The 11603-nt window shown below is 41.4% G+C and overlaps 1 long non-coding RNA gene across 1 annotated transcript; it reads left to right on the forward strand.

Annotated features, from left to right (window-relative positions):
• Positions 1 to 11200: 11200 nt before the first annotated feature.
• On the forward strand, positions 11201 to 11603 carry LOC311490005. The gene is made up of 3 exons (XR_014699137.1): positions 11201 to 11260; positions 11396 to 11453; positions 11549 to 11603. It is a non-coding gene; the product is annotated as an uncharacterized lncRNA (long non-coding RNA).

Genomic DNA, 11603 nt, shown 5'->3' on the forward strand with positions numbered 1-11603 from the left:
TGCTATGGGGAGGGGGTGCCTGGTCTGGTCTGGTGGGTGCTACATGTCTAAGTAACATCCACACGAACACCAGAAGGTCCAAATGTTTCCCAGATGAACATTGTATTTTCACAAGATAGTCAGTGTGAGTGTAACCATAACTTGAATGCATACCGCCATTTATATTAACATGTACAAAATGCAAAAATAATTTTACGGAACAAACTAGATTCCTTTTTAAGCACAAAAACTCTAATGTCCTCACGCTGTGTCTCACATTTTATTTGTCCACCAGTGCTTGTCATGGCTGCCTCTTATTGCTGCCTGCTGCTGTTCCACCCCTCCAACGGCTCACTGCCACCAATGTAAAAGCTCTTTCTGTGTCTTGCCTTGGTGGATCTCTGCATGCATCCTGTTAATGGAGTTTATTCACTGGTATTCTGCTGGTAATCTCCTTTGAAATTGAAAATGATAAAAAAAAAAAACAGATTTCTTATTGCATCCTGGATTTCTTTTCCTTTGTATTGATCCCATATGGGGAAATTCGTTCTCTCCACTTAACCCATGTATCATTCACACAGCAGCGTGCACACTGCAGAGGACCGGCGTTTGGAGCTTAGTCAAGCATCTGGACAGCAATGGACATAGTGGGATGCAAACCTGTCACCTGTACATGCACAATATGAGCATACAAGCTCACAACAAACACTTTTTACGGGAGATAAACAGGAGCTCAGCTTTGCCCTGTGTGGTTGCAGCACCTCTCTATAAATCTCATGGCTAAATGGTCTGTGTTTAAGGTTTAACCACTCCCTATTAGAGAATCATGTATGGCTGTCAGCATGCCGTTTACTGGGAACACTCAGCAGTTTATAAAAATACATACGGTGCGAGTGGAGCTGTCCTTTCCTGTCAACGGACAGGCTCTTCTTCACCCTCAAGACGGTACACTGGAAGTCTCGTTTCGACCTCTGTGCCGAACCTGACATCTTTATTTTTACTGTGCTTTACATCAAACAGAGCAAAGGAAACGGGGGGTAGGTGAAGGAGGAGGAGGATGAAAAGAGAGTAAGAAGTAGAGGAGGTGTGAGACGGACGGCAGATAAGGGGAAGATTTAGAAAACAGAAGAAGAAGATGAATGATTGATGGATGGTGTGTTTGTGTGTCTGTGCAAGAGAGGTATACAGAGAGAGAGAGAGGTATGTGAGGGCACCATTAAAGCCTTGTACTATAAATCTCTGACAGTGCGTGTGTGTGTGGAGATAACAGAGGGATGTCTCTCTCCATTCTGGCTCTGTCAGGATGATGCATGCATCCCTTTCTTCTTCCCTGTGAAATATTAGAGGCGAGCCCTGTGTGTGTGATCTCAGCCGGCATGTGGCCGGCATGTTTGGTAATTCCTCACCTCTTATCAGCGCTCACATGAGGTGTTGTAGGTGGGAGACTTGTGGCCGCCTGGGAAAAGAGACAAAATGACCCAGAAGCACACAGAAAGTCCAGACGATGCACGGGAATCAAAGAAAGTCAGAGACCAGGGAGAAACAGCCAACAGCTGACAGTGACGGCTTTCTTGATCGAGGGCCTGCGCGCTTGACAGGCGTGATGGATTGCATAATGTGGAGCACATTTCGCCGCTCTGCTCTTCATTTAGCTGACAGCATTTTCTTTATGGCACCTTGTGTTATGGTAACATAATCATGCCAGTGCCACCAGAGCGCTGGAGGAATAAATCTTTATAATCTCTGCCCCCCCCTCCCCCTCCCCCTCCCCCCGTCCCTCGCCACGTGACACACCTGGAGATGCAGCCGAGCCGTCGCCACTGCTCCGGCCTCCATCCTGCCGTTTGAAATGGCCGCCGTGGCTGTCACTCAGATTACCCCATCGTTCAACTGCATCATGAACGGAGAGGATAAACAGAGAGGAAAAAAAAAAGAGGAGAAGAGTAATGAGGGGGAATGCACTCTCCCTCAGGTGAAACCTCTCCATCTCTCATGTCAGGCCGTGGGGACTCGTGAGTGAAGGCGTGCTGAAGACAGATGTAAACATTTTTAAGCACTTACAAATGGGATTTCTCTTTAAATCTGCACTAACCAATATTTCTTTTACATAAACAATGAAATTAAATGACTAAATGTGATATGAAGTGGGTCACTCATGGTGCCTAACCTGTAATGAGTTATCACCCAGCTCCTTTTAGCTTGTTTAGTTTTACTGATGCTGTGTTTACAGCAGACACGCGTCTCCAGCAGAATCAAAAGTATGCTGCCTGCCTAACACCAAAACAGCTGTTTGGCCTCTAAAGAACCATCCATTTCTGTTGCAAACTGGTGGAGACCAAAACAAAGATAAAAGTGTTGCTCTGTCTCTGCTTCACTACTACTCCAAGCAGTAACCCTGTTTCTGTGATGCATTTTGAGGCACATTCTTAAGCGTGGCATCAGGAAATTTTATGGAAACGGTAAAATAGCAGAAAATAAGGCAAGCCGTTCACTCTGAGTTTCAGCTTTCTTCCAGAAAGAGTTACGCAGTTAATAGGAGAAACAACTTTTTTTGACGCATGTTTGTAACTAAGTAACTCATGTGACTGACCAGCTGTTGGATCCTGTCGGAAAGAAAACTGTGGGATTGTTGTCGTAAGGTCCTTGTTGTGTGCGTTAGGCATGGCATGAGATATGGTCAATAGGCTACTGGCTCCAGACCTGCCAGTTATTTTACATTTCCTTTTTTTGTAATAGTTCAAAAATTTGCTTTGGATATACACTTCAGAATTTTATGTAAAAAAAAAAACACTGTTATTTTTTTCAGGTGGATGTCCTTCCACCATGCCTCCCAAAATGAATGAAAATAAAAATCCAATTCACTTCTTCGGAAGATAACAAGCCATCACCTGTCAGCATTCATGTTTATCTGTTGTGAAAGAACATCTTAGCACTTCTTGAAACTTTCTTTTTAAGTGGTGTTCTGATGGTGTAACCTCCAACCTTGCAGTAGTAATGCTGATGTGTACCCTGCAGACTATTCGAGTCTACAGGGTGTTGTATTTTGAAAAAAATCAGCTCGTCCACCCGTCACCTCCATCAGTGCCTGTTTTCTGCGCTCGACACAGTTTTTATGCCCGGTATAAGCCATCAAGCCAAAATAAGCGAAACGCAAATGTCTCTGCAGAGCTTCTTTGAAAATAGGGAAAGAACTAATGATGACACAGCAGAAGACTCCAGGAGCACCTACAACAAGAAAGCTGCATTTAAAAGAACGTACGGCTAACCAACAAGGCCATGAACACTTCAAAACTGCTTTGCCACATAGCGACAAAGCACCCTGTACTAAAAGTTAGGCCTTTGGCGTAATAAAGTAGAATTATTTTATTTGTTAATATGAAATACATTCTCTTTATTACATTTTTTGTGCAATTATTTGCACCTGTCTGTAAAAAAAATGGGTTGTTTGAAGCTATGGACATGGTGCAAAAAAAGGTGGAGACTGCTGCTCTGGTGCGTGTCTGTGCACCTCCCTGCCTGGGTTTGGTTACAGGTGCAAATAGCCACACAATTGCAGGATCTTTGTTAAGCATTCAGGAGACTTCAGGCAGACAATAGCGTTCATGTAAAAGCTCATCACTTTTTGTAAGACCTTGTTTGAGAGAAGGGGCCTTTGAAGGTGTGCGTGACAAAGAGACAAAGAGAAAGTGCAGGTGCAAAGAAATCTCCCTAAAGGTACAAACCATCATTATGTTGCTGGGGAGTTAAAGAGCATAGCAGCTTTAAAGGGACAGTGAAAAGTCATCGTCATCGTCATTAGGTTTATGATTTGGTTTATGAAGCGTCCACACTTTAAGATGCTGTAAATACACGTGTGCTTTTTAATATGATCATTTTTAGATTATAGAGCATCGTCTGGACATCAGACTGCTTCTTGTTGCACAAGTTTTCGGCTTTTTAAATAATAATCAGTGTAAATTAACTGATCAGATTCATTTTCTAATCACTAAACATCAGTTTTTCTACATTTTTGACGCTTTTAGTTCTGGTCTACCGGCCTCCTAATAAGGTGATTCTTTGATGAAATGAGCCCATACTGAAGGCTCGGTGGCTGCACACATAACGGGCTCATCCACAGAAATATCTTCCTCTATGGATGGACAGCCAGCAGAAATGAAGCCATGAAAAGGCTGCATGGGCAAAAGTGGGAGGCTGATAGATGGAACGGAAGGAAGAGGAGGGACGAAAAGCCCCCTCAGATGGGCGATGAACTCATCGGGGAGAGACAAAGATGGAGTGAGCGAAGAAAAAGAAGGAATACGGAGCTGATGAGTGAGGAAATGATGAATGGGCTTAAAAAGAGACAGATGGACCGGCTCCCTCTGTGAGCGGTGTGGCAGAGAAAGAGTAAGTGAAAGGAGTCAAACATGATGATGATTATGAGGACGCTCGCAAACAGACAGGCACACAGTAAAGTAGCCAGAGGCTGGAGTCATCCCCTTAAATAGATTTCACATTAAAAGCAAAGCATATGTAATGGTATGAATATTAGCTGTAAAACCCCTCGGCTCATGTTACGATGACACAAACAAGAGCGCGATTTAATAAAGCAATAAACTCATGTGTCAGTTTCTGTCAGTGGAAGTAGAAGGAGGCGAAGGCTATTTCCTGGGCCTTTTTCACAGCAGGCATTTTGACTTGTCACAGTGGGGAAAGCACTGGTGGAATTAATGAAGGCTGAGTTCCTGTAAGTCATGACAAGGAACAGCACACACACAAAAATCAGGTCTCACCCACTGACTGCATCTAAAGATAGACAAATCCTCTGTGATGACATCCACAGGATTCCCGAAGAGCACGTTTAAAGCTAAGAGTGGTGGATTCGGCCGTCACCATCTTGGCCTGTTTAATTCAAAAATGGGCAAAAAGGTGGAGCATGGGTAGAGCCTGAGCAAATGGGTAATGTCTGGGAAGACATGTGAAGGCACCCGACTGTGGATCAAAGTGACCACATCTTTGACTCTTTAGTTTAAAAAGGTTACACTAGTTATATAAACTTCCTGTCATAAATTGTGAAATTAACATTAGAAACCAAAACTGATTTTATACCAGGCTGTAAACATTTTTATTTGTGTTGTAACGTTGGGCCTTGCAACATGAAGGGATTGACTCGCTTTTGGAAAAAGCCTCAAGTGGTCATTTGAGGAACTGCAGTTTGGGCACTTACACACTTGTTTATTTATTTGATTCATGATCATTCCATTTGAATCTAGCTACAGAAACTTAAATTACTATGACGTTAGTCTTGTTATTACTAAGCTACCTGTTGCCCTAATTTGATTTAGTTACAATGGTCACATTATTACAAACAATTTGACTATAAAACTGTGACTCTGTGTGACAGTGCACCGTCTGAGTTGAAGACAAGTACACACACTAAACTTTAGCTCATGTTATGTCAAACTCAGATTTCATTCATTTCATTAATCTGACATTTGTCTGGAGTTGTAAGTTGTATTTTGTAGACATATGTGATATAAACAAAGTGAACTTCCAACACACAGAAAACGTGTTTTGTGATTTTTAAGAAGTCTGTGCATATCCATTCATTATTCCTCATTACAAATCAAAAACCACTGTGTCTTTTGCACTCTCTGTAACCTCTCTATGCCAATGATGGTGAAGTATTCATCAGGACGTCAAACGTGAAATGTGGCAACCCTGAGTCACTGTTCACACTGAGTTTCCAGCCTTGCAACAACAACATATTACATACTACAACATAATGAATTAGAGAGATGTGGAAATTTTCACCTTCATCTCTTCCGTTACTTCCTCCTTTTTAGTTTTGATGCAAGATGTAACTATTGTAACAGAGGGAACAGCTTGCATAAATCTGCCTAGTAACTTGAGACTGTTCCACTATTGCATGTGTACTGCAGATGGGGGAAACTATGGTTCTGTCCAAAGGTTCCACACAACACCAATACTTCTATTCTGTTTTCGGACGGTTGAGTGTTGACCCCTGAAAGATTATCCTTTACTTTGATGAAGCACACTAGCATCGTAATAAATAAAATCATATGTCCAGTGGTGTAAGAACATATGCCTTCACCTAGTATACTCTCGCATTTCCAACACTGTGCCAATCTAGCCATGTGTGTTCCAGATATTTGTTTATTTTACTTTGTGATTATATCACAGACTTTAATTAGCTTTACTTGGCCCTCATACTGGAAAAGTGGAATTATTCCAGCAAATAAATCAATACTAGTAACACCTCACTTGTCCCATTATGCAGTCTGATCATGACGTCAACACCTGGCATTTCTCTCTCTTATACAAGACACACACATCCCCACATACCCGGCCATAATGGAGCAATTATCCTCTCCAGTTCCGATCTGCTACTCTGATTGCAATTTGCATTTATTATTAGCCTTCAGTCTGCCAGAGGCTGTGAGGCATGAGGATGGACCGTCATACACCACATCCCGCTGATAGACCTGCACAGATGCTTCATAAACACGTGTGCCCGAGGACACAGCAACATGAGCACCGTCGTGTCTCATATGCATACAAACCCACACGCGTGCACCCCAGAAGAAGTCATTATGACAGCAGGATGTTGCTTCGTTTTGTTAATACTGATCCCCGTTAATAGAGCCGCGGCGGGGACAGTCTGTTCGATGGCGTTCTATCTCAGAAATACATGCTTCACATTACATATTGTGATGTCCTGGAGGAATGTGATACATCTTCCTGTCCCTTTTCTCTGTCTGCATTCTCTTTTGCTGTCAGGACGACCTCGGGGCTCATCATATGGAAATTTGTGAGGAGCACAGTCTCCCAAGGCACATACAGTACATACAACCCGCCCGCATCCTAATAGATGTGCTCGCTGGTGCTCACACTCACACACATGCACACAGAGGGAATGTGCCGAGGACCAGTGAAGTGTGAAATGATTCTGTTATCATGTCGTCTGCGTGGAATATATATTCCCATCAACCTTCCATGGCAGGTGTGCCTGTGTGTGCCTGATGGGCTGCTGCTGGTGCTGCTGCTGCTGCTGCTGCTGCTATGTTTGTGTGTGTATGTTTTTTGCTTTTGTTGTCTCTGCTTCTGTCTTTTATTACTGGGCAGAAGGAGTTGAGGCGATGGTTTTAAAACAAGGTGACAGTGTCAGAGCAGCTGTAGTTATTCACATTACATCTTGATGTTTACCATTTGACATAAAGAGGCTCTAAGGTGCAGCAAAAATTAAATCCTGTAGTGTAGGATGAAAAGTCTGTGTTATCCTTGGTTATTTCTCTTACTGGCTTTGTTCATTTTCACTTTTCTCATTCACTTCTCACTGATTCGAAGCATAAATATCTCCTCCAAACTGAGCCTAATGTATCTGAAATGACTTTCGAATGACGCAAATGCCTCCAGTAAAGCTGGTTTTGAAAAACAACCAAGTTTGTAGAGAGTTTGAAATGACTATGCATTAAATGGAAAAAATGTCAGGCTCTAAATAAAAATTCGATTACCATTTGTCAACATCTAAGCCCAAACTGAATGTGCTTATTTTTGCTTTAATTCATGTCCTTTATTTCTTTGACCCTTTATACACACTTGTGAGGCTGCATGTAATTAAGGGTATTTATTTTGGATGAATGCAGGACTTTTGCCTTTTATTTTCCCACAATGTGTACGCTGGAAAGAACATTTAACAATGCATTTTGTTCTTCTCATCACAGAGGGACAAAGCAAAAGCCTTTAGTCATGGCCTATTCAAAATTCACAAACTAGAAGTTGCATAACCGTCCTACATGGTTGTGCAACTGACACAGCTATGGTCAAGCATGGACTGCGAGATAACAGAAATCTGTAGTCTAAAAAACAACAAATACCTCTTTTGAGAAATTGCTTTTACTTTTGACTGCAAAATAGTGTCCTTGTTGTTGTCTGTTTCTGAACAAACTTTTTTCTAGAAAAGACTGATTGCTCCGTCTCCACTTTTACACTGGTGAAAACCCTTACAGCCAGGATACAGTTCAGTGGCATGTTGGTGTGCACAAGAGAGGTCCCGAGGGAGCGCTCAGTCCGAGCAACTTCATTGCACTGCCTAATTGATGTGAGCTTGTGTGTATGTGAGAGAGAGGGAAAGAGAGAGTGCATGATATGAAGAGAAGGCACGCACACGCACACACACACACACACACACACACACACACACACACACACACACACACACACACACACAGGTAACAGTCCAAACTAACCTCACCTTTCTCTGAACAATGCTCCAAACTAACAGAGAGTGAACAATCCTGTCAATCATGTGCTAATTTAGGCTCTGGTGGATGTCTGAGTGCTGGGCCTGTCAGTCTGCCTGTTTATATCTTCCTGAGATTATAAGACAACCGTGACACAATGCAGCCAAGTGCTGAGGAGACCAACTTATTAACCACACACACACACACACACACACACACAATACCTCCTTCCTCACATTCTCTCACACACACGCATCGACACACACATTCAAGACTGAGGGCAGCTCTTTCGATGTATGCGCACCTAATGTAGCAGTTACAGCTACTTATTGGATGAAAAATAGCTGACATGGAGGGTGGACAGAAATAGTTATGTGTTCAAAAGACTGAGAACGAAGCCTTCAGAAGGTTGTATATCTGCTTTTAGTAACTGGTGGGTGCATTCAAATTCATTTTTGGTAGATGTTTATTTTTCACAAATGAGACAGACAAAACTATTAAGAAACACTGTTTCAAACTGAGGTCGTAAGTAAGACTATAACATTTATATCAGCTTGTTAACGTTGATAAATTATTTAATTCGTCAGCTCACAGGGTTTCCATTCTGTCTAATAGTTCTCTAAAAGTACTGCGACAACATCCACGCCGTCACTGACCTGCTTTTTGCGGATAGTCGCTAAATTTCCGACAACAGTGAAGGCCACACTGGCCAGGAGTGGCTTCATTGCTGTGGTAACGACTGTTTATTTCCCTGTTACTTAGCAACCATCGCTCGTTCTACTGTTAACAGTCAGCTAGCATAATCTAGACAAATATTAAAACGAGAAAACGTTAGCTTGACGGACAAGAAACTCTTGAAATAATTTCATACACTAATGTGTAAAGTTGTTCTTTATTTTCCTTAATGAGCGGGTGAGTTACACGTATCTAACTACATTTACCTCAGTTCAGATAAATAATTAATTATTTATTAAAGCTATTAGCTAATTTAAGCTAACCAGTCACCCCGTTGAATCAAGCAAGATAATAGTTAGTTTTATTCTAGTTCCATCAATGGTGATCAGCAGGCCTATTAAAAAGAGATATAAATATGTAATGCTTTTATAAAACAAAAATTGTGTTTCACCACCGTGTTCTCAAATATCATTGTAAGGTGCAGAACATTAACCCTTAACATGACTTCATTTAATTTGTTGTCCAGGTTACAGTGCTTCGGGAGCTCCTCCACCATTTCACAGAAACAGGTAACCATATTAGCTAGTTTTATACAGGTACTGTAATATATGATTTTTATTGAACTAATAGTTCAATAAAAATCAGTTTTTCTCTTTGCAGTTGTTGACTATGATACCTAATGTTTTAAGTGGATCACACCATACCTATACATGTGACTTTACACATCCCATTTAAAAATAGGACTGAACATCTTATTTATTTCTTTGATCACTGCACTTTCATGTAGCCGGACGTAGAACTGACCTCTGCTGAAACTCATGAACCTGATGGTAAGGGGTGATTCAGTCTTTGTATCAGTGCACTCAACATTACGTCCAGACATATCCGTCTGTCTGGCGATGCTAGTTGTATTCTGATTATGTTCCAGACACAGAGGGGGGAAAGACTGTCACTGAAAAGCCTTGGTAAGAACTTGGAGGAAATACATATTTCTTTCATAACTCAAGGTTGCCCTATCATTATTTACTCATTTATTACTCCTGCAGGGCCTCTCCTGCTCATGCACAGGATCACTCTTTAAAGGTGGGTCATGGACACTTTGAGAAGACTGGATTGACAGAAATATTATTTGCATCATAGCTGGACAATTCTTTTGTTTTGTAATTCTTCTGTAGGTCTCTAGCAAGAAGACTCAAAAATCTCAGGAAGTGTTCAAAACAGAAGGTATGTGAAATATTCAGAGGGTGGACTAACCTGAGGCTGAGGAAATACTAAACTCTGTCACAAGAAGAGGTTGTACTCCAGCAACAGGATCCTCCATAGAGTGCTGGACCTAAAATGTGTTTTCCAAAAGGTTGAAGATAGGTACCACATCTTAAATAAAGATTTATTTCACTTACATATTTTGGTTGACAGCTCCCCACGTCATCACCATTTACATTCTTCCGAAGATTTATTCAACACGGGTAAAAATCTGTAAATTTATGTATCAAAAGTAGATTGAAGTGGGACTATATCTTGTTAAAATTAGGCACTTCTGCTTCAACATGAAATGAAAAGGGATGAAAAAAGAGAAGTGATTTTAGTTTTCTTTGTGGTTGTTGTTGTCTCTCTCCAGCAGCACGTGATTGACTGTCTGCATGCCTCTTGAATTTGTCAAAATAATTCTTAGAAATTTAGTAAGCTACTAAGAGAATTAGAGGGGATGAGTAAACCCCTGGAAAAATGAACATCTATGTTAGTTTTGTTTTATTTTAAACTCACATTTTTGTTTCATAAACCTGAAATGCTATCTGTGTCCTTTTCTTCAGTGTTTCTCCAGATGATTACAGACTTAAATATTTAGTTAAGCACATCAGGTTACATGGTTTTAGCTTATCATTGGTAATCATATGTGATTATCATAAATACTTACCTCTACTGTGCCAGTAAATAACATTTCTTATGTGTCGTCCTGTAGACCGTGCTCCAAAGGAGTCCATCAGCATAATAACAAGGTCTGTACTCACAATTCACATAGATGGTGATCAGACCAAGGAAATATTCGCTGTTCTGAACATAATATGTGGTGTCAGGATTGACAGACAAGGACAGCTGGCTGTTGAGGAGCTGAAAATGAAAGACCTGAAGAAGTCACATACCCACAACTCAGCGGTAACAGGTAGGTTGTAAAGAACACAATGCAAAGCCAGGAAGGTAGCAGGAAAGAAACTGATTATGAATGGTTGTTAGGAGGAACAGCACATGCTCCCCCACCAGCTGAACCTTTCCCCGTGCATAAGGCAGATGCGGAGGAAGAACAGACCGAGGAAGAGGATGGTGAGGAAGAAGACCTTAATGCTCCAGTGGAGCTGATAATGGAGGTAAAGTGACTGATCGAAATCTCTGCACTTCATCCTGTAGATGTTTTTTTCTTTGTGTATTTCAAATGCCCAAAATCAGTTTTGGTCAACTTCAGTGAAGAAAACTGAAACTAAAATGAAAATCTATGATTTCAGTTCCTCAAAGCTCTAATGGACAAAGACTTTCAGCTGGCCATTAAACTGTGTCAGATGAGTATGTTTCCTGTTTCTGTCAGCTGTACGTCTGCCAGTCAGTCAATCAGCCACAAGTAAAATCAGCTAGTGTTGACTCTTCTCTTCTTGTTTCAGTTCTCATCTATGACCCAGACAATCCTGAGGCCTCGGAGTTCCTCCCACTGATCCG

Source organism: Chelon labrosus, assembly GCF_963514085.1.
Source record: "Chelon labrosus genome assembly, chromosome: 6".
Lineage (NCBI taxonomy): Eukaryota > Metazoa > Chordata > Actinopteri > Mugiliformes > Mugilidae > Chelon > Chelon labrosus.